General features: G+C 38.6%; 1 long non-coding RNA gene across 2 annotated transcripts; it reads right to left on the minus strand.

The window, feature by feature from the left end:
* Positions 1 to 17,849: 17,849 nt before the first annotated feature.
* On the minus strand, positions 17,850 to 21,812 carry LOC140035988 (uncharacterized). 2 transcript variants are annotated; one of them, XR_011839882.1, is made up of 3 exons: positions 21,556 to 21,812; positions 19,849 to 19,905; positions 18,718 to 18,855 (listed from the first exon to the last, which is right to left on the minus strand). It is a non-coding gene; the product is annotated as an uncharacterized lncRNA (long non-coding RNA). The 2 variants fall into 2 exon arrangements; XR_011839883.1 differs by lacking the exons at positions 18,718 to 18,855; positions 19,849 to 19,905 and adding an exon at positions 17,850 to 17,960.
* Between the last annotated feature and the right edge of the window lie 2,433 nt (positions 21,813 to 24,245).

Here is a 24,245-nt window from a genome sequence, read left to right on the forward strand (position 1 = left end):
ACTTCATATGCATAAGAGGAATACAATTATCAATCCCACATTTACAATATACAACTTAAAAGTATACTTGGAATCAAATACATCAAGGTTTTTCCAAAACAATCGAGGAGCTATCCAAAAGAACAAAAGGCCTAGTTAGCTCAACTCATTTTCTCAAAACTTGGTTCCGAAAGTGTTCCTGTAAGGAAAACAAAATAACGTGGGTGAGCTTACGCTCGTGAGTTACCAAAAGATTCACAAGTACAGCTATGCATGGCTAACAAACACATAAGTTTTCCATCAAAATAACCACATATAAAAGGATACGGTCGGCTCTCAATGGCCGTTTTTCACTTGCCGTACTTGATCATACCCATTGACACTCCGTCAACCATTGAATGGAAAACAAGACCGTAGATTCCACTTTACACCACTTCCTTCCACCGATCACCCCCTTACCGGGCCCGAACACCTCACAGTAACAAAAGGTAATACTCGAGTATACCATAGGGTCGAGGAGTTAACACTCCACTCGACTAACAGTGGTGATACGAACTCGACCCAGCAAGAACCTGTCTTGAAGAACCGAATCGATCAGGCAGCGGAAGGATCTATCTTGATCAAGTTATGGAACAATAACTAACTTGCTAGACCTAAAGAGAACCTGTCTTTAGAAACCTAGTGGATTGGTTATTGACTTGAAAGAACAAGATGATGTGATCATCTTGTTCTTGAACACCACAAGTATCCAAGCTAAATACTTGATACTGTTCAAGAAGAAACTCAAGTTCCATCAAGGAACTTCATAAAAGGAGACAACTCTCTTTTTATTAATTCATCTTCAAATATCATCTCCTGAATAGTTAAATAAAGTTGGCTATTTATAGCCTTACAAGACTCAAAACCCTAATTTAAATTGGAAACAATACAAGTTCCCTTATTTGACTTGACTTCTAAACTTGACACAACTTCCTAAACAAATTTGGAAGCATTTAACTACTTTTTTTAAAACTCTAATTTAACTAGAATAGGAAACTAACTAACTCAAATTGGCTTAACTATGGTCAACATGACCTTAGCCTTTATTCCCTAATTCAAACAACTTACTTAACTCTCAAATTAACTCTAATTAACAACTAACATTGCTGAAAACTCAATTAAATAAATGATAACAAGAAATACGCATGACACGGGATTGGATCTTCAATGATTCTCGAGCCCGATTGCACCATCAACCATCATTGGAATGTGAGGACTTGTAAAATGAATTTTCTTGGACTTGAAAGGAATCCAAATATTCATGTTTTCATTATTCCCCTCCTCTTGAAAGACGATTTGTCCTCAAATCGAGTGCTTGCTTACAAAAGAGTAACTCGGAGAATGTCTTGATATATGCGACCCAAGAGGCATGTCTGCCTTTTTTTTTGTCCGAATTGCACTCCTGAAAAGAGATGACAAGTGGCGGCCTAACTACCTAAAATATAGGAAAAGATAGCCGAATGTGAGGATAAGATGAATGGGCTAAGGAAAACCCTAAAAATTAGGAGAAGTGGTGGCTAAAATGTAGGGATAGATCTTTGTAATGGGTTAGGAAACTGGGTTGGGAGTGTTTTGGGAATGGTTAGATCGGTAGGTTCTTTGGAAGTCAATCAATATTTGAAAATCAATCAAGATTTGACAATCAATCAAGATATCAATCAAGATTTGGAAACCAATCAAGACACAACTCACTTTGGAAACAAACACAAGGAAAAAAAAAAATTTCCGATGAACAGTTCTGCTACAGTACTATAAACAGTATTGCTACAGTAGCGGCGGATGAACAGTACTGCTACAAACGTGAACAGTGCGATGAACAGTCTTTTTTTTTTTTTTGACGACTCGACACAAGGTTACGACTTCACTTGGAAGAAATTCAATGGGAGTTAAACCCTTGAAAAAACCTATTTTCAAGAACGTAATCACACCAAAAAATTTCAACCTCGATCAATCACAGGGTAGGTTCGACTCAAGTGAAAAAATCAAGAAAATAAGAATCAAAATTTTTTTTTCTTTTAAATCAAAAGGCGGCTAGGGTTTTGTTAGAAAAATAAATAGAAAAAAAAACAAAAGGATATTAACCTGAATCAAGAGCCGAAGCTCTGATACCAAATGATACGAACTCGACCCAGTAAGAACCTGTCTTGAAGAATCGAATCGATCAGGCAGCGGAAGGATCTATCTTGATCAAGTTATGGAATGTGATGACCCCACTTCTCCCAAGGGCGAACCCAAGGGTATCGACGGGCCGCCTGCCTAACTCGCGCCAGGACTCAAAACTTAAAGCAATAAAATGAGATAAATCGAAAGAGCACTATATACAATATATACAATCCCAAAAGTTATATTTACATCTTCAAAAGTTTCGAGTCAAACCACTCTAATACACTATAACCACAACCAGCAGAAGATAGACCCTAAGAAGGGTCCTTATACAAACCACCAAAACAAAAACAAACATCCTAACTGTTCAACTATTACAAGCCAATCTAACTATACTAGTGTATGAGCCAAAAGTCCCCGCGTCGGCCCCTGCTAAGGAAAACAAAAGGAAAGGGGTAAGCTATATGCTTAGTAAGTAAACAGGGGCGAAAGCATAAATTCACATAGCAACCATTACACAATAAGAGTAAAGCAAAAGCAGAAAAGAACAACACCATATAATAAGGATACAGGTGGCTCCAAAGCCAATTCATGTGCCATGTATGATCTCCTGCCGACACTCCGTCGACCGCAAATAATAGTCCGTAGAACCCCGCTTGTACACCCACCGAGCACCTTATCACCCTCACTGGCCAGTCACCTCACAAACTTGCTCGAGCGAACGAAATTGAACTTGCTGCGCAAGCTCGGTTCACAAACTTGGTCACCTTCTCGGTGAACCGGATTCACAAAATTGGTTCATAACATGAACCTACAAACTTGGTGACCTCAGACTAAGTTGGACTGACTTCGACCAAGCCCTAACCGGCTCGAATAGTCCATACAGGTCTTAGATCAGGCCCACGAACTCACAAACTTTGCAAACTTCACAAACTTTACTCGAAAGTCGCCCCGAGCCACAAGCTCAAGGGTTTTGGTTCCAAAAGGTTCATATACATATGCCAAGTACAATTATACATTCAAATTAGGGTTTAGGTCGAGTGCGATAAAGTACACCCTCGCCTAAGTACTCTTTTCACACATCTCAAACACATAACAAAGAAAACACCCCAAACTGGCCTGAATACTTACTCAGAAACTGAAATAGCAAAAGTACGAAGTCGGATCGAAATGAACAGCTAGTAGTGGGCCCCACCAGTTCCGCCCAGCTCACCACCTTCTGAAATAGAAGATTGTGTCACATAATATCGCAAACGGCTACTATCGTGCCTAAAACAAGCAAAACGGCAAAAACGACACGCGCGCACGTAAATATGACGGACGGAAACGGAAACGGCCGTTAGCGGAAACTGCAGATTTGACACTCGTTTCTAGTTTACTCATAAGTTGAGCTACGAATATCGGATTAAGGCGTATGAGACGCCATATCGAAGCTTAAAGGATGAACAACAACTGTTATGAAGACATCCAGAACTGAAACTGGAGGCTTCAGTCCCAAATGAACCAAACACAATCACTTACGAAATCTGGCCAATGCACAAATGGTCAGTTTTGAGTGCAAACTGTTTTCTATGCTACACATGGTAAAAAGAGCTGAAAATTGGCAGTTAGAAGGTTCATTCCAAATGGAACAACTTTCATGAAGGTCGGAAATCCAAATTCGGAACGGAAATTGGTCATCAGGACCAAAACAGATCTGACCAGAAAATGGTCATTTTCACGGGCAGGCCTTGTTTGCTCGGCTATATCTCAGGTTTTATAAATCCGATTCATGAAATTCCAAGGGCGTTAGAAAGCTCTGATATAGGGCTATAAGTTTGGTGTTTTGGTCGTAAGCCCAAACAGCTTTTAACCTAGTCAAATGTGAAGCCAAAGTTCCAGTCGTAAACTGTCCGGATATAAAAACAGTTCTGACATGCATTCTTATTTCGATCATAACTAGAGCTACGGGACTCGGATTTTGACGCACTTTATAGCGTTTCGAAGCTATGGCCAAGATCTACATTTCTTATGAGGAAGTCAATACCCAGATCGTACTCTATCAAAATCGAAAAAGTCACGGTCAGAAACTTTCCAAAAACGTAACAGAATTTGACGGTCACAACAGGTCTGAGTATTTCGTTTATAGCTCAGAATATACTAATCCGTTTAACCTGAAATTTTACAGAAATATCCAAGACTTAAGGGGCTGCAATGTTGAAGAAGGAAACGTTGTCCAATTTTGAATGTAACAAGGTCAAAAATGCAAGAAACTATACCAGAATCGCAAAACAGGATCACAAACCGTATTCTAGTACAAACATCATAACTCAGCCTACACAAGTCCAAATCTAGAAATTCCAAAGCCATCCGAAAGCTTAGAAATAGGGATAAATTTCATTAGAAGACCATAACAACTAATTCTAAAGCAATATCAGCCAAAACAACCAATTATAGGGGCAATTCTTACCTACGAATAAAACCAGGACAGCAAGGGTAATTTCGACTTTTCTCATTCTACACTACTCCGATTGATCTGAAATTTTACAGGCACCTCTAAAATGTCATTCCCTACAACTTTCATGTTTTAAGCCAAGGTCAATTCGGCCTCTAACTAGGAGCTTTAAAACCGGGCAGAATATAGAACTTTGAAACCCTAACTTGCTAATTTATCTTCCAAACCAGAAATTTGCTGCAATTAACTACCATTCACACCAACTAGCTTCATTCTCAATCATTTCCAAACATCATACATAGCCACATAGTATTAATCATATGCAAACAGCAAAAATCCCAAATAAATAGAAAACTTCATCAATCTTAACTAAAATCAAGAAATAGTCCACCAAATCACACTTGTAACAACCATAAGTCATTAATTAAGCATCTTTAGATAGAAGAGAGGGGTTCCATAGTCACTCACCTTAGAACCAAAGAAGAGAGACCACTTAACACCTTAAGCTTCCAAACAACTTCACAACCAAGTTTAACTCCACCAAACTAAGAGGTTTTATGGAGTAATTGGGAAATTAATCGGTTTAATTGAGAGATTGGGCAAGATTGGAGCAAGGAATTGAGAGAGGTTTTTCTTGTTTCTTCAAGGAAGAGAGCCGGCCAAGCTTGCTATGTTTTGAGGGATTTTTGATCAATTTTTTTGATTTATTGAAGTCAAATAATAAAACAAGAAAGAATGGTCAAAGTTCCTACCAACCCTATGGTGACACTTGTCACCTCATTAAATGCATCTCTATCACTTTGTCTCTCTCCACTCTCATCCATATAACAACCTTTAATTGTCTCATAACACCTAGTAAATTAAACTCAGTATCTGAAACTTAACCTAATCGGCCGATTTTTTCCAAACTTACCGCACTAGTGGGTCCCACGTCCGATATACGTTCTTATTTTCTCAAAATCTAACCGATACTTGAAAAATCATCTAAAACCCATATTTACTCATAAAAATTATCCTGGAAATTTTTCTAATAAAGAAAATGCGGAAAAAGGCGGGCGATAAATAAAACTCCACTTAAGCTTTCTAATATCGTAACACTAGAGGTTTGCTAATCATTCAAACTTACTAAACCTTTGTAATTAAAACAAATCCTATATTTACCTATGTCAAGGCACACACTAGAATACCGAATATAAATTATAACTCGAACCTTATAATAATAATACGTAAACTAGGATTTTTAAGCTTAACCGAATTAGGGTTTCCTTCCTAGCCATAAAACCCTAATTTTTTCTATACCGAATATCAAATAACCCTAATATTGACTTACGAACGGACTGGGGCCTCACATGGAACAATAACTACCTTACTAGACCTAAAGAGAACCTGTCTCTAGAAACCTAGTGGATTGGTTATTGGCTTGAAAGAACAAGATGATGTGATCATCTTGTTCTTGAACACCACAAGTATCCAAGCTAAATACTTGATACTGTTCAAGAAGAAACTCAAGTTACATCAAGGAACTTCATAAAAGGAGACAACTCTCTTTTTATTAATTCATCTTCAAATATCATCTCCTGAATAGTTAAATAAAGTTGGCTATTTATAGCCTTACAAGACTCAAAACCCTAATTTAAATTGGAAACAATACAAGTTCCCTTATTTGACTTGACTTCTAAACTTGACACAACTTCCTAAACAAATTTGGAAGCAATTAACTACTTTTTTTAAAACTCTAATTTAACTAGCATAGGAAACTAACTAACTCAAATTGGCTTAACTATGGTCAACATGACCTTAGCCTTTATTCCCTAATTCAAACAACTTACTTAACTCTCAAATTAACTCTAATTAACAACTAACATTGCTGAAAACTCAATTAAATAAATGATAACAAGAAATACGCATGACACGGGGTTGGATCTTCAATGATTCTCGAGCCCGATTGCACCATCAACCATCATTGGAATGTGAGGACTTGTAAAATGAATTTTCTTGGACTTGAAAGGAATCCAAATATTCATGTTTTCATTAAGTGGTCCCAGGTTCGTTATCGATTCGCCCAAGCCCTTGCCGGCTTAACTTGAATAACGACCTAAAGGAATACCTCAGATTACACAGTAATAATCGGGCATAGCCCCAACCAATGTCACAAGATACTCATATAGGTGCACAGTTTGATGGTAATAGCAACATAGATTAGGGATCAAGAGTGATAAAGTACATTCTCGTCCCGTTCACATCATTGAAGTTCACATAACATGTATACACAGTCCTTTAAGCAATAAACCATATAATGGTACACTCACCGAGGTAATCAAGTAAATTCACACGTTTGCTTCAGGCATAGGCCCTGGATCACCGGTATGACCTAAAACAAGCAAGAAAAGCACGATTGAGACTCGAATACGAGTCAAATCATTAGCATTAAACTATTAGTATAATATGCCAAAAGTGAAATGGGGTGACAATAGTGTGGAATGTGACTAATTCCAGATCCTTCCATTTCTACTCCAATCCTTCTAAATTCAAGGTTACCCACCTTCCTTATCAATTGGGCAGCACTTTCCCTTAAACTTTCATATTTCCAACCTAACAACCAACATCCAAACAAACACAAGTACAAGTTAAATCCTTAGGCTATTCCATTCATCTCATTAGGGTCACAATACCCTCAAATCTCCATCAATTGGAAGTGTAAGAGCCAACCATAGTAAAGCCCCAATTGTAAGCCTAAAATCTGAAATTTGCTCACATAAGCTGAAATTTCCTATAACCAATCATCATTAATGTATAAATGCTCCCATCAACTCACTATAATACCATCTGTAGACACCAAAATTTTAATTTATTATTATTATTTTATGTATTTATTTTATTTGTTTAGTTGATTTTGGTTTTAAATTTTGCTTATCGTACTTTTATTTCTGTTAAGAAAATTATTTTATTATTATTGATTAATTCATTGGAGAGAAAAGAGAAAAATCATCAATCAAGCACAAAATTTTAGAATTTTATTTCTTTTTAGTTGATTTTGTCAGTCTTGTTTTATTTTTCATTTTTTGTTAAGCAAGTCATTGCAAAAGAAACAATAACAATCAAAACTAGTAAAAAAAAAGGAAAAATATGAGACCACGCGCGCGTGTAAGTTACGCTCGCCATTTCCTTCTATTTTAGCTTTGGGTAGTACATAAGCAAAGAAAATTGCAGGGGTTTTTTTTTTTACTCCCATTCCACTCATTTTAGAGTTTTCTTTTTTCCAATTATTTACCACCTCATATATATCATGATCTTTCTAGAAATATGCCATCCGATGGCTTAAGTTTTGGGTATAAACCCACCCTTCATCCTCACCATTGAGGTGAGGGTTTTAGGGTTATTGGTTCCTATAAAAGGAAAAAGCAGAGAGCAAGGGGGGGACATAGAGAATCTGGTGGCGGCTAAGGTTAGGGAGTTATCGGAAGAGGAGGAAACAACAGAGAAATTGAGAGAGGGGGTTGCGGGTAAGAAACCAGAAGCAAAAAAGGCTGGAAAAACTGAAAGAAAAAGGAAGAGTGAGAGCTTCGGGTGAGGCAAAACAAAAGAGAGAGTTAGAGAGAGATAGACGAAGAGAAAAGGGAAGAAACTAGGGAAAGCCTGGGGTTTTTTGGGGGAGAAACGGAGAAGCTGAGAAAAAGGAGAGCTTGGGAAGGAAGGCTCTGGAACAAGTCGAGAGAGGAGACTCGAGAGATTGAAGCTATGAAAAATTTTCTGCTGCATGCCCATCACCTCAGGCCCAAGTTCTTGGCTTCCCTCACATCGATTCACTCTTCAACTATGTGTAGGTAACAAATGCATCTTGATCTAGCCAACTCAACCTTTTTATGAAGATTCGGTGAACCATCACATGAGTTTTCTTGGTTAATGCATATTCTATCTGTTAGCTCCTTTTTCTGATCTCTTTTGATTCAAAGATCTGAGTTTTAATGGCTAAAAGATTTATTCCACAAGCATTAGACATGATTAGAGGTTAGATCTTGATGTCATGGCTACACAGTTGGTCCAGTCCTTTGTTTTCAACAGGTAGAACCAGTTTCTTTTGCTCTTTATATATCCAAATCTCCTCTGTTTGGGTTATCCAGAGTTACAGCCATGTCAAAGGGGTCATTTTTTTTTCTTTTTGGGTTGTTTGAGCTCTTGGGTTGCTTGAAGTTCGTGTTTTGTTTGTTGTTTGACTGGTTTTCCATGTACATGTCCAGCGCAAAATTCTTTCTTTCTTTCTTTGCTGCGTTTTCATCTTCTTGAAATGGTCTAGGTTGGGAAATCTTTGACAAATGCAAAACATGGGATGAGACCTTAACGGTAGAATGTATGTTTTGTGGTTTTTGGGTTGAAAGTTAGCTGCTTTGTTGAATTTTGTTGCTACGTTATGTTGCTTTGTTTTCTGGGTTGATTGTTCTCTGCTACCTTCCCATTTTTTTCCCCATGTTCCCGCAAGTCATTAGTTTAAAATCCCCTCTACGCCAGCAGATGCTGATTTCATGTGTTTGAGTGTTTAGATTATGTATGCATTTGAACTTGAATCTCGACAAAGCCGAGTTAAGGAAAAGGCAACAGTCATAAGCTATGTTTGAATGAGAAGAAATGGCATTCATGAATTCGAAAATGCAGCTTTTGCTTTGTAATTCTTTTCTGGGTTTCATTGGGTGATAGGTTATTTAACCTTGCGTTTGAAAGAGGAAATTGGATGAGTGAGTTTGTGTGTTGTTGGTCCAAAGGCGCATAGATTAGGCTCAAATGTTTGCTGGAAATCAAATTCCTGTAATGGCCAAAAAAAAAATTGCAGAATATTATTTTGATGCTTTCATGATCTTTCGTCCGAGTTTCTGATGTTTAAACATAAGGATCTTGTGGTGGAAAGTGAGATGAATGCTTAGTGATTGTGTTGTATTAGTTGTTTGAGATATTGAAATGTTGTTTGCTTGAGATAATGAAATGAAAAGCAAGCCACAGCTGGAAGATTGCAGAAGATGAAGAAAGCTTCATTCGTATGCATGCATGAGAAATCAAAAGAAAATATTGCAATTCAACCCCACATGTTTCCACCTAATACTGCTATGACCCAACCAATTGAATAATTTCATCAATTTGGCTCCTTTAACATGTTCTTTTTCGTTGACGTGTTTTCATATGATTTGTGGACAGTTTTTTTTTTATGGATTTTGGGAATGAACTTGAAGGGTCTAATAACTTTTCTAGATTTATAGTTAATTTGAATTTTTTGGAACTTTGGCATTTTGTTGTTCAATCATGGTAAATAGGTTTTCATTTATTTTCGTGAGTTTTGTCATTTGATTGATAGTTTTCATCTTGAGCCATTAATTTTAATTTCCTTCCTTTTGGACCCCTAATATTTCATAAATTGACCTCTCGAACTTCTTTGATTTTTTAAAGGCAAGTCTCTACTTGTTTTAATTTCTTGGGTTGTTTGCTTTTTTTTAGTGCCTTTGATTAATTCAATTTCATGCTTATCTCCATTTCTTGTGATTATTTGTTAATTAAAGTGATGCATTGATCATTTCTTTGTTTTTGGAGGATAAATAGGTAATTTCGTCTCAGTAGGGCCTCAACTTAAGGGAGGTACACTCTATCCCTTATTTTGACTTTAATTGATCCTATGTGCCCTTATGTGATTTTATGTGCTTAATTGCATGCCTTTTGAATGTTTTCATTTTATTTATTTATTTATTCGCTTTATTTGTTTTAATTTTGTATATTTATTTTAGTTCAATTTTGATTATTTGAAAGGCATTTAAATGCCGAGTTGTAATAGTTAGGGGTTCATTTATTTATTTATTTATTCCTTTCCCCCTTAGATTGTAGTAGGGCCTCCCAAGTGTAATAGTTAGGGCTTTATTTGCTTTATGCTACTTTGTGTGATTTGCATGCTTATGTGTTATGTGTTATCCGCTTTCTTAGAACTTTGCATTTAGATATCATGATTATGTGCTACGTGCTATGTGAAACTATATGCTTTGCATGTCTATTTGGTTTAGTATTATATTTGATTATGTGGATGGAATGCACGTTACCGTAACTAGTCCAATGCTAGTCATGGTCTTTCCCTCGAGCTCTTACAAGTCCAATGCTTGTGAGAGAGCGTTAGTAAAAGGCTAGTCCAATGTTAGACCCAATAGGGCCGTCCCTCGCTAGTGCATACTTGCATGCCTTCACTACATTTCATTTATTTTTCCTTTTAGAATTTTTACATCTTTGCATGAACCTTCACCCTTTACCCGTATTTGAAACTCAATCTTTAGGACTTTGCATTTTATTCTAGTTATTAGGGTCATCTGCTTGATTAGGTTAGGGAGTTACCCTTCTGGTAAGGGAAACAGACGAGTTTAGCTACACATAGCCTTAGCACGCTTGTTTTCTTTGTAACCAAAGGGCAAATCAAAAGTCACGATTTAGGGTCTCCCCGTACCCGTTTTGATTGCATTCCTTTAAGGCTCATGCATTTTCAAGGCACATTACCATTTGCACACTTACCCTTTATACACTATCACTTTACAAAATTCTCACTTTGCACACTATCATTCATACTCTCTCACATTTGTACACATGCACTTTTACATACTCATTTGCACCCTTGCACTTTACATACCCATTTGCACACTCGCACTTTGAACATTTACACCGGGCACTCGTTTTTACACTCAAAGACATTTTCGCACCCTCTTATTTTTTTTTCTCATTATTACTCGAGCATTCAGTTGCATTTATTCATGACCTCTTTGAGGGTTCACCATTGGCTATCACAATTCATGTGATTAGGACCAATCGAGCCTCAAAAGAGACATTTTGTCCCATTTGAACCACTCATTAGATTTAGGATTGCATTCATGTTAGACACATCCAAATGCAATACATCTTTTGGGTAAAATTAGGAAAATTGTCACTGAATCCCGCAACTAGCTTAGGTTAGGTTAAAAGAGTGCCTTATACTTCGTTTTTGCCTTCCCAACCATAACCCCCGAACTCGTCTCTTTGATTTTCATAGACTAGGAGTTATCTAAAAAGGTTTTGCTTCATTTTTCAAAAAAACTACTTTTTTTTGGGTGACTTGGCACACCTCAACTCAATACCAAGTGGCGACTCCTACTTTTCTGTTTAAAAACTTTTTTAGATTATTATTTTGGCCAAGCCGTCGCATTTAAAAGTCCCATGGTCTTTTCCTTTATTTCACATACTTCACATATTTCATACATACTACACATCATGATTTCCAAATGACTTTACTTTACTTTTACTTTTTCTCAAAAATGGGGCGCGACACCATCATTCCATAGCCAACCATATCATACCATATAAAACAGAAACATTTCCAATAAATAGATAAATTGGCCAAACCCATCAATAATTCTTGAAATACTCCATAAAATTTGCATTTTTAACTACTAACACCTACTAATTTCACATTATAACCAACAAAGAGACAATTCTTAACCACTCACCTTACCAACACAAGAGATAAGGTAGCTTAGAGTCTTTCCCTTCCAACAACACCACCAAGCATTTCAATCCTTCCTAGCAAGTAGGTTTTATGGAGAAATTTGGGAGATTATTGGTTGAATTCCAAGATTTGAGCAAAGGGATGAAGCAAAAGTTGAAGAACCCTCTTTCTTTTCTCTCCAAGGTTGGCCGGCCAAGATGAAGAAAATAAGGATGATTTTTGGGTCAAAGCTAAGTTTAGGAAAGGTAGGGAAGACTAGTTAAATTCCAACTTCCAATAGAAATGCAACATGTGGCCTTCTCAAGCTTATCTCACTTCTTTCTCTTGTAATGCTTAATTAAACTAGCTAACCTCTAATTAGCTCATAATACCACATAATATAATCCCTGTATATCAAAGGTCCTCTACAGTATTTACATTTATCGCACTTAGTGTACTAGTGGGTCCCACATCCACTGTACACCACGATTACCACAGAAAATGACTTATTTCAGAAAATGATAAAAAAAAATCCTATTTTCTCATAAAAATCCCCAGAAACATCTTATAATAAAGAAAATACCAAAATTGAGTCCAAAAGACTAAAACAAATACCTAGAAAATAAGAAAATTTTCAGGGTTTCACACTCTCTCCCCTTTAAAGAATTTCGTTCTCGAAATTTCTCACTTGAACCAGTAAATAGTTCGGGTATTTCTTTTTCATCTCCTCTCCTATCTCCCAAGTTGCCTCTTCAACTCCTTGGTTTTTCCAAAGAATTTTCGCCAAGGGAATTTATTTATTCCTTAACTCCTTAACCTTTCGATCTAGCACCCGTACAGGTCTCTCCTCGTACGTAGGGGTTTCATCAATTTCGATTTCCTCCGGTTGCACGATGTGAGTTGGATCGGGGTAGTATTTTTTTAGCATTGATACATGGAATACATCGTGAATCCGTGACAAGCTTGGCAGCAATTCGAGTCTGTATGCTACTTTCCCAACTCGTTGAAGAATCGGGAAAGGTCCTACGAATCTAGGTTGGAGCTTCTTTCCTCTGCCAGCAGTAACACTCCGTAATGGGGTAATTTTAAGGAAAACATGGTCTCTAACTTCAAATTTCAGATCTTTCCTTCGGTTATCTGCGTAGCTCTTCTGGCGACTTTGAGCTGTTTGGAGTCTCTGACAGATTAACTTGATCTTTCTTCGGCATCCTCCATCCAAGAAATGATGGTAGGATCTAGGATCTTCTTTTCTCCTACCTCATCTTAGTATATCGGTGAACGGCACTTTCGTCCATAGAGAGCTTCATACGGTGCCATTTGGATTGACGAATGGTAGCTGTTATTGTAGGCGAACTCCACTAAAGTCATATGCTGACCCCAATTACCTCCGAAATTTAGAATACAAGTTCGTAACGTATCCTCAAGGGTTTGAATTGTCCACTCCGACTGTCCATCCGTCTAAGGATAATAAGTGGTGCTTAGATTCAGTTTCGTTCTCAAAGTTTCCTGAAACTTTGCCAAAACCTCGACATAAATTGAGGGTCTCGGTCGGAAACTATACTCACAGGTACCCCCATATAATCTCACAATCTCCTCCAAATACACTCGAGCTAATTTATCCATGGAATACTTCATATTCATAGGTAAGAAATGAGCCGACTTGGTTAACCGATCAACGATCACCCAAACGACATCATGTTCTTTTTGGGTTCTAGGTAGTCCAGAAACGAAGTCCATGGTGATATTTTTCCATTTCCATTCGGGTATCTCCAGAGGCTGCAGTAGTTCAGAAGATTTTTGGTGTTCGGCCTTAACCTGCTGGCATACTAGACAGGTTTGTACATATTGAGTTATATCCCTTTTCATCTTGTCCCACCAGTACAACCGTCGTAAATCCTAATACATCTTGTTACCACTTGGATGGATTGTATATTTAGATCGATGAGCTTCCTCCAGGATCTCCCTTCTCAAATCTTCATCATTAGGCACCATTATTTGATTTCGAAACCTCAAAATCCCCTCAGGACTCAAATTAAAATCGGAAATTTCTCCTTTCTTCACCTTTTCTACCCATTTCTGAATTATCAAGTCCTCAGTTTGAGTCTCTTTGATTCGACCCAATAGTGTAGATGTCACACGAATATTCCCAAAAGTTATCTTCTTATGTTCCAACTTCGGATTCCACTCCCCAACGGTTCCCAACATTTCCCACTCTTTCACCATTAACCCAGAAATTTGAGCCTTCCGACTTAGGGTGTCTGCTACGACGTTAGCCTTACCCGGATGGTAGTTAATAGTACAATCATAATCTTCTAAGAATTCCATCCACTGGCGTTGTCTCATGTTCAATTCCTTCTGGGAAAAAAGATATCTAAGGCTCTTATGATCGGAATAGACCTCAAAGGTCACCTCGTACAGATAGTGTCTCCACTTTTTCAGAGCAAAGACAACTGCAGCCAGCTCTAAGTCATGAGTGGGATAGTTTTGTTCATGAGTTTTCAGTTTTCTAGAAGCAAAGGCTATCACATTGTGATTCTGCATCAATACACACCCTAAACCTTCCCTAGAGGCATCGGTATAAATAGTAAAATTGTCCTTACCGTTAGGCAAGGCCAGAATAGGGGCCATGCTCAATCTTTGCTTCAATTCCTGAAAGCTATTTTCACACTTATCACTTCACAGGAACCGACCACTCTTCTTAGCTAAATCAGTTAAAGGACCGGCAAGTTTTGAAAAATCTTTGATAAATCACCGGTAATAACCTACCAACCCTAGAAAACTCCGGATCTCAGTAGGGTTGTCAGGTCTCTTCCACTCAGTCACTGCTCTACCTTTGACGGATCTACAGCAATTCCCTCCTTTGAAATCACGTGTCCCAAGAAAGAAATCTTCTCTAACCAAAACTCGCATTTACTAAATTTGACGTACAACTGGTGATCCTTCAGGGTTTGTAAGATCTCCTTCAAATGTTGTACATGCTCCTCACGGATTTTTGAATAGACCAAAATGTCAGCGATAAATACAATGACAAATCGGTCCAGATAGGGTTTAAAAATCCAATGCATAAGGTCCATAAAAGTGGCAAGGGCATTGGTCAACCAAAGGGCATCACGGCGAATTCGTAATGCCCATACCGAGAATTGAAGGCAGTCTTAGGCACATCTTCCTTCCTAATCAACAATTGATAGTATCCCTGGCGGAGGTCTAGTTTTGAAAAGACTACCGCACCTTGCAACTGGTCAAATAACTCATCAATGTGGGGTAGCGGATACTTATTCTTAATGGTCACGTTGTTCAACCCTCGATAATCAATACACAATCTCAAGGTTCCGTCTTTCTTTTTAACAACGAGAACAGGTGCCCCCCAAGGTGATCTACTCTCATGGATAAACCCCCGCTCTAGGAGGTCTTGCAACTGCAACTCCAACTCTTTGAATTCAGCAGGTGCCATTCGGTAGAGAGTCTTGGAGATAGGTGAAGCCCCCGATAAAAGGTTAATCTCAAACTCAATCTCTCTTTCCGGAGGTAGATTCACTAACTCATCGGGAAATACATCTGGATATTCACTAACTACTGGAACATCTTCTATTTTCAGTTTATCGGTAAGAGTGTTAATGAGAAAGGCTAGGAACCCTTGTACCCCTCTAGTCAGTAGTTTTCTAGCCCGAATATCCGAAATCATAGCAGATGAGGCTAAACTACCCCTCACATCTAACCTCAAGGTTGCCTTCCCAGGAATATGAAATTCTACTATTTTTCTCTTACAGTCCAATTGGGCATTATATCGAGCCAACGAATCCATGCCCAATATCACATCGTACCCCTTATGGCCAAACTTATCAAATTCTCCAACAATTTCCTCTTTCCTACCCAAATTTCACAATTTGTATATATTTTACTAGAAATCAAACATTCGTCCCCCGTAGGAGTACTAACTTCCAACTTATAGGTTAGATTGACAGGGTTTATATCAATTTCACACATAATCTCAGGGTTAACAAAGGAATGGGTGGCATCAGGGTCTATCAAAATTCTAGCTTGGTGTTGGAAGACAGGAATCGTACCTTCCACCACCTCCGCCGAGTCAGGGACATGTTGTTCGATGGAATAAACTCGAGCAGGCATCTTCAATTTTGCTCCTTCTACTCGTGACTGACCCGAGGTAGCCTTCGATGACTGAGTAGTCCCTCTCGCTTCTCAAGACTGGATGGGACAACTGGCGATTTGGTACTCCGCACTCCCACAGCGTAAGCATTTCTTCTCCTTTCTCCAACAATTGTCCTCCGTGTGGTTTGGTTTCCCACAAAAACCACATGGCCTTCGAGAAATAGTGGCTAAACTCCCTTGCGAGGCACCTTTCTGTTGGCCTCGTCCAGTTTGGCCATCACGGAGTAGTGTCCCTCTCGCCGCATCGGATAAGCGTCCTCCTCCAGCTCCCCTTCCGAATTTGGGAGGAATACCCTTATCCCCTTGGGTTGAACTACTCCCAGAAACCCCACGTTTTCTATTTTGGAAATTCCTTACTTGAAGCCTTGCATTTTCAGCTCGTAAAGCTTTCTCAACTGCATCGCTGAAGGTAGTAATTTGGGCCACTACTAGATCCTTTGCTCCGTCAGAATAAGTTCAGGGGCAAACTTAGACAATCGTGTGAATTGGCTCTCGTATTCGGCCACCGATTGATTGCCTTGATGTAGACGAATAAATTCATCTTCTTTTTTCTCTTGGATCAGAGGTGGAAAGTATTTGGCATTGAATTCTCTTACAAAATTCACCAATGTCCTTGTTGTCTGTTCTCGCTCCCACTTCATCCGGATAATATTCCACTAAGAACGAGCAGCCCCTTCTAATTGAAAGACCGCAAATATGACCTATCTCTCTTCCGAGTAATATAGAGTGGCAAAAATGTATATCATTTTTTCCAACCACTGTTTGGCCACGTGTTGATCGGGCCCTCCAAGAAACTTTAGTGGAGAAAATTTTTGAAACCATTCGAGAGCTCAATCTTCGCTCTCGACGTGATTTCCAGGGTTTCCAGGATTACCGGTTGGTGGATTAGGGTCGGGGCCCTGTTGTTGCACCACATGTGCTAGGAGATCAGTCATCCGCTGGATAGCAGTAGCTACCTGAATATTGGGATCAATTTGGGGTTCAGGATTTGGTTCGAGCATAGTGGTCCCTGTACCCCGTTCAGTCGTGGGCTGCTTACCCCTACGTCCACGGCCTCGGCCGCTACGGGTGCCTTCCATTGATCTAGGTCAATCTAGGGTCGAGACACAATTATAGCGTTAGAAAGGCAAATAACCCTTCACGTATAGTAATCATAGACAATCAATTAATCAAATACCACATAAAAGATGAAAACACATAAAACATATATACATATAACACATAACAGTTATACAGTAGTTTAGTCAAACAAGTACAAAAGGATCCCATCAAACAAAGCGGGATTTTTCAAAAGTCCCTATACACCCAAAGTCAAAACACAGTTCAAGGAACTTTAACCTAGTTCCCAACTGAGCCTACGGATTCACCCCCATGACTAGGACTAGGCGTGACTCCTTCTCCAGGTGCCCCAACACCCGGAGCCTCCACTTCATGTAGCTGCTCTCGAAGAGCATTCACTCGCTCTTGTTCCATGACTAAATCATTTTAGAGCCGCAATTCGGTCGGCTTGCATCCTAAGTATACCCCATAGTCTAAGGATCTCGGTGTGATGCTAAGCGGCTGCGTATCGGAGCCTCCTCCTCTCCTCAAGCACCGTCACGACCACATGATCGGCATAGGAGTACCTCTGGCAACGGGTACAACGTCGGGTGCGGCTAGCTATATATCATAACCGGATCAGACCTCCAGGTCTCTCCTGGTAGTCGATAACACGATAACGTCTTCGCGGCGGCTCACCTCCGCTCCCACTAGCTCCGTCCGTACCTATAAGAGAGTCGTGAGTGATCATTCAGGCAATACAATAACACTAATGCGTTTTCCAGCATAATTTCCACAAAATCTCAAAATCAAGTCCTAATTTGCCCAGATTAACTCAAACCTGAGCTCTGATACCAACTGTGACGGTCCCACCTCCCCCTAAGGCGAACCAAAGGGTTCAACGGGCCGCCTGCCCAGTTCTCACCAGGACTACGGAAACGAATCACACAAAACGCCCCTAACTTACGAGAGAAAATTCAAGAAACGAGCACTCAAAACTTATCGAGTCATTCTCTCCCCATAAATATTACCACGAATGAAGGTACAACATTCGAGCACTCAAATCGGTCACGAAAATGAAGAAACAAAAAGTTGTCGCGGATGAACAGTGATGAACACGTCACTATCCGGCGGATTCATGGCCGGATTATAGGCCGGATAGGAGGCAGAGGTCGAAACCAAAGGGGCCAAGAACCGCTGCCAATCCGGCCGGAAACTGGCCGGATTCAGGCCAGAGGCTAAACTCAAAATTTTTTCTTCCTTCCCTGCATATCCGGCCAGGTATCCGGCTAGAACTTGGCCGGATTCTAGGCCGGATTGATGAACAGTAAATTCGCCAAAATTCTTTTCTTCCTTCGTTCAAATTCCGCACTTTTCTCAAACCAAGCCGATCACATATAGCAGGCAATCATTAACTTGATATGAACATACCATAACAAATCCACTTCATATACATAAGAGGAATACAATTATCAATCCCACATTTACAATATACAACTCAAAAGTATACTTGGAATCAAATACATCAAGGTTTTTCCAAAACAATCGAGGAGCTATCCAAAAGAACAAAAGGCCTAGTTAGCTTAACTCGTTTTCTCAAAACTTGGTTCCGAAAGTGTTCCTGTAAGGAAAACAAAATAACGGGGGTGAACTTACGCTCGTGAGGTACCAAAAGATTCACAAGTACAGCTATACATGGCCAACAAACACATAAGTTTTCCATCAAAATAACCACATATAAAATGATACGGTCGGCTCTCAAGGGCCGTTTTCCACTTGCTGTACTTGATCATACCCGTTGACACTCCGTCAACCATTGAATGGGAAATAAGACCGTAGATTCCACTTTACACCACTTCCTTCCACCGATCACCCCCTTACCAGGTCCGAACACCTCACAGTAACAAAAGGTAATACTCGAGTATACCATAGGGTCGAGGAGTTAACACTCCACTCGACTAACAGTGGTCCCAAGGTTCGTTATCGATTCGCTAAAAGGTTTCCATGCAAGGAACAATCAATAAACATTTAAACCAGATAAGCCAGTAACAAAATTAAGCAATTAAAGAACACTTCACTGAATCAAGTAGAGAACACTTCACTGAACATTCACTTTTAAAAAGGATATAGTGCTCGCATTAGAGCCACTTCAATGCACTACACACTCCACCGAACTCCTCCTTATAACCTCCAAAACAATAAACACTTCCCTCACTTAGATGGCCATATCACTATCAGTAATCTGCTACTCCATGGTAATACTCGAGCATACCAATATACTTACCCAAAGCTATCGTCCTATCCGACCAAGCTCTTTTGTTGGCTCGAATAGTCCATTGAACAAAGGGTTTTGGGGGCCTAGTTCAGTCGGTGTGATAAAGTACACACACGGCTTACAGTCATGCACACTTACAATAACACTTGATCAATTATCAATCTTCAAACTCAAACTACGCCGAGTGTGATAAAGTACACTCCCGACTTAGAAGGCAAGGGACAATTGAGATATACTTTACAATGAATCACTAGCAATATTCCATAATAAGCACATTTATCACATAATTTTACTTAAGTAAACATAAACAGTTAAACACACAAATCCGGAAACACTCACCAAGTTTCCAAATAAATTACTCTTGAGCCTCAAGTTTGTTTGGCTCACAGCTATTCCCTGAGATAAGTGTATAAGTCCAAAGTAAATATACAATTTGTAGATATTCATTTATTATTTATTACCCTATTATCGGAACTATTAAAATCAAGTTTGACTTTAAAATACAAAATATAATATATTCAATATTTATTCTACATTTTATTTCGAAGTTTATTGACTTTATCATTTTAAGAAAGAAATATACACATTTTCTAAGGTTATGATTTATAAATATTTAAATTAGGATTAAATCATTTCTCACTCTATATCTTAAAGTTAAAATAAATAAACTTTTCATCCTTCTCTTCCTTTTTTTTTCCAAATCAAATTCTAAGTTGTCTATGATTTAAGTTTTGTGTAAACTTATTAGTTTTTTTCTTGTTTAAGTTTCTTAAATGTTCATAAGTGGAGTTTCACAACGAATTAGCTTAAAATTTCAAGATTCCATATAAGTTTCATTTCTCCCTTCATCCGGTCAGCATAAACAGTATTTTAGCTCAAAGGTTCCTTAACCTACAACTACTCCACTTTTTAATTGCTTAAACTATAGTCACCTAGTATACATTTCATTCAAGGTGAATAACTCATAATTTCAACATGTCGGTCGACCACATCATATACAAAATTTGTCATCTTCAATCGCAACCATTAACTAGGCTTTCTAGCAATGTATCGGTCCAATATTCGGTACGTTTCCCTCAAATCTTTCCTTTCACTCTCATGTCCCAACTAGACAAGTTAATTACATTTATTAAGCTACAAAGTAGCATTGTACAGAATGTGGAAAGTTTTGCAACTTACTTAGAGGAAAAAACTGATCAACTTCCTTCTTTTTCTCGGCCATAAGGTAATTCAACAGCACATTTCATAGTTTTCCTCTCATTTGCCTTAGTTTAACTGTACTCGCGAAACTAGTCATAGCCACTAAATCATAGAGCAATCTTAGTTCTACCTGTGGAAGTTCACAGAGCCAGAAATTAAAAGAATGGCTGCTCTACAAGCTAATTTCCTTCCCTTGTTTTTCTATCCTAACAAATTGTACCAGCTTCCTTTTGTCAAATTTTAGTTAAGCTTCCTGGAGTTTTCTGATTTCCAAGGCACCTATCTGTTAAGGTAAAGAATTAACATATCTCATGCGGTTGTTAGTAAGTGTTTCCAATATATTAACAACAAGTTGCATATTTTGTTTCATTTCCTCGGCCAACCTATCTGCAGTAAATTGAACTCACTCTTCCTTCAATGTTCACTTCAGTTTAAACTTGTTTCTGTGATGCTCAAAGAAGTCAAGATGCTTTGCAATACATTACAGCTTAATACAAAATTTAAAACCAAACTTTGCAGAAGACTGCTAGAGTTTCTTCACTTCTTTTCTCTCGGATGAGGCTATAAGGATTCCAGCAGGTTTCTTTCTTTGTTTTCCACTCAGAGTTTCAAATTTCACAAGTTTCTATAGCTAAAATTCACTTAATGCCTTCCATTTTTCCATTGATAACAAGCTGCAATTCATTTAGCCATCTCTCGGTTCCCACAGATTCACTCCAACTTCAATTTTATTCCTTCATCAGATTTTTCCTCAATTAAAACTTATTTTTCCTTGCTAAAAACTAACATGCAGTCCATATATTTAGTGATACTTTGTAAATAAAAGAAGGTTACAAAGAGTTTTACCTTTTCCCTTTAAGTTTTAATGGTTGCAGGCTGCTCCTATTCTTAGCCTCGGTTCCTCAACTCTTGCACCAGCTATCTCTCCCTTCCTTGCGTTTGTTGGTTTGTTGGTTTATGTTTAGCAGCTGATGGAGTTAATCAGCTTCCTCTCCTCACCTCTAGTTCCACTCTCTCGGTTGGTTTTAGAAAGAAAGAAAGAAAAGAAGGAAGAAAGCTGCCTTGTTTTTTCTTCCTCTCGGTCACTGCCCAAGCTAGCAGATTAGTTTCTATTTGTTTCCTCTCAGTCACCATTTGGACTTAGCAGATGATTTCTCTTTTTTTTCTCTCTTTCGGTCACTGCCTACTCAGCAAATTGGTAGTATATTCCTTCCTGGCAGCTGTCTTAATAGGAGTTACTCACCGCCCAAACTATCAGCCAATTTTTACTCATTTTCCCTTCCATCGCTTAAACTTAGCAGATGGTTATCTAGCTTCCGTTCGGTTCTTGTTTTGTCAAAATTATAGTAGTTTGTTCCTTAGTTGCATCGTAGTTTAACTGAATCTCCAAGATTGGTTCGGTCCTTTAGTTTTGGTTCATTTGTTTGCTACGAGTCCATAATTTTATTGCCTCATACATTGATTCCAAATTTCGTTTATTCTAATTTGTATGTACTTTGGAAAATTTTCCTACATTGGTCTAGTAAAATTTCACGCATTTGGCTTTAAGAAAAATTAATTAGTCATATAACTTATTCAACTATATAATAAATTCTAATGACACAAATTGGCAATAAGTCTACCATTCTATTATTTGTTTATTATATATATATATATTTTATCCTTACCATTATTATTATTATTATTATTATTTTCTAAATTTCAATTTAATAGGAATTCAATTATGCATATAATTTAACCATTTATTTGTTTTATATAATATTTCTAATGATAAGTTAAATATAATGAAATAAATTCGAAGTATGCACATAAATTTCTGAGTTCTCACATCTAAATACTCTAGAATTTTGAGAAAATTAAATTCGGTAATGGTACATTGTTTAACGGATACAACTAGCAATGCCTCTTTGACTGTCCTTGATGAAGGCCTTCCTAATTTGGACAATAGCTAGATAGCAGATGGATGAATTGAAACTTGGGCTTTCATTTGATTGCATTGAGCTCTATTTTTTTGATCTTCAATTCCAATGATAGAGTGGCAAAAATATCTAAATTAGGTACATAGGAACAATCCGTGGCTTGTCGTTAATTGTCATATCTCTAGAAACTAAATGGGGAAACTTCATAGATTTCATGCATCTTAAATTAATTAACTTTGCATAGAAAAATAGTAAGTCATTAATGTGAAGTAGACACATTATGCCTAATGGTGAATGCAAGATGAATTTTTCCATTAACAATTAAAATTTGATTCAACTACAAGTTTTAAGATCTTGCATTGTGCAACATAAGTTAACATGTGTTTTGATTACTCTCATTGCTCATTTTACTTTGTTTTTTGTTTTAATTTTAGTTTGTTTAAACTTAGTTTAATTTATTAAAATTTTAAAATTTTTGATAGGTTTAAATTTGGGGCAAGTAGGACTTGGGGTTTTGGTACTTAGACAATCAATGCTATATTAGAACTTCGGTATGGTATTTGCACAAAACCCATCCAAAGAAAAAGATAGAACTTATCTCATACTACTTCTACGGTCTAGTTCTCTTGCTAAATTCGTATCAAATAGTAACCCAATAAGGATGCTGTAGTGGGCCCATACGCACGTCAGTTCGGACAAGAAGAACTGACAGACCGGGCAGGGCAGCTCGGACAGTAAAAGGACAGTTCGCACGGATGCTGTCTCTGGATTGGATGAGCCTGATGGGCCGCGGCGCATGAACTTGTCGGGGCTAACAAACGGAGGCCTAGGAGGAGTTCCACTCCGCTGAGGACTCGTTGTCCTATAAGGAAACTATCACCAAGGACTCTATAAATACAACACATTGGGAGGACACAAGGTACGCCACTGATAGTTCATTATACTGTCACTTCGTCCTAAAATCTTCACTGACTTGATTGTCGAAGTGTCGCCAGGGAACCAACCCCTCCGTTCATCTCTCTTCGCAGGTCAGCTTGCACGCCCCTCTCATGCCAGTTCGTTCTAGCCCAGCTCAGCTCGTACGGCACAGCTCGGATATGGTTCCATCCATCGCATCAATTGGCACCGTCTATGGGAAACACGTTACTTTCTCTTGCGAAAACATGCTGAGGACTAGATCTCAAAGGAACGTGGACAGATCTAAGGGGAACGAGCAGAGTGATCCACAACACCCCCGTCAAGATTCAATCCTGGAGAACGAGAGGATTGAGCTCTCGCGGATCTCGCCAGAGCAGCTGGTGCAATCAATGGCGATCAATCTGCCAACCTTCAAAGCCGTTGTGAACTACCTGAAGGGACGATCTGGAGATCATCCTGGCCAGGAGCACAAGGCACGAAAGACGGACAGAACTGGGCCATCAGAATCTAGAACAGGGAGCCCTAACTCCCGACCGAAGAGGGCGCGGAAGGACCTCATGATCGAACAGATCGAGGTTCTGGAGCCCTCCCACAAGAACTCCCAAACTGATCCTCCGGAGCCTTTCCATGGGCTCCCGCGGATGGAGCTCCCTCCCAAAAAAGAGGAATACCAGATACAGGATGAACTGGATCTGTTGC

This window comes from Coffea arabica, chromosome 2c (genome assembly GCF_036785885.1).
Source record: "Coffea arabica cultivar ET-39 chromosome 2c, Coffea Arabica ET-39 HiFi, whole genome shotgun sequence".
Taxonomy (NCBI): domain Eukaryota; kingdom Viridiplantae; phylum Streptophyta; class Magnoliopsida; order Gentianales; family Rubiaceae; genus Coffea; species Coffea arabica.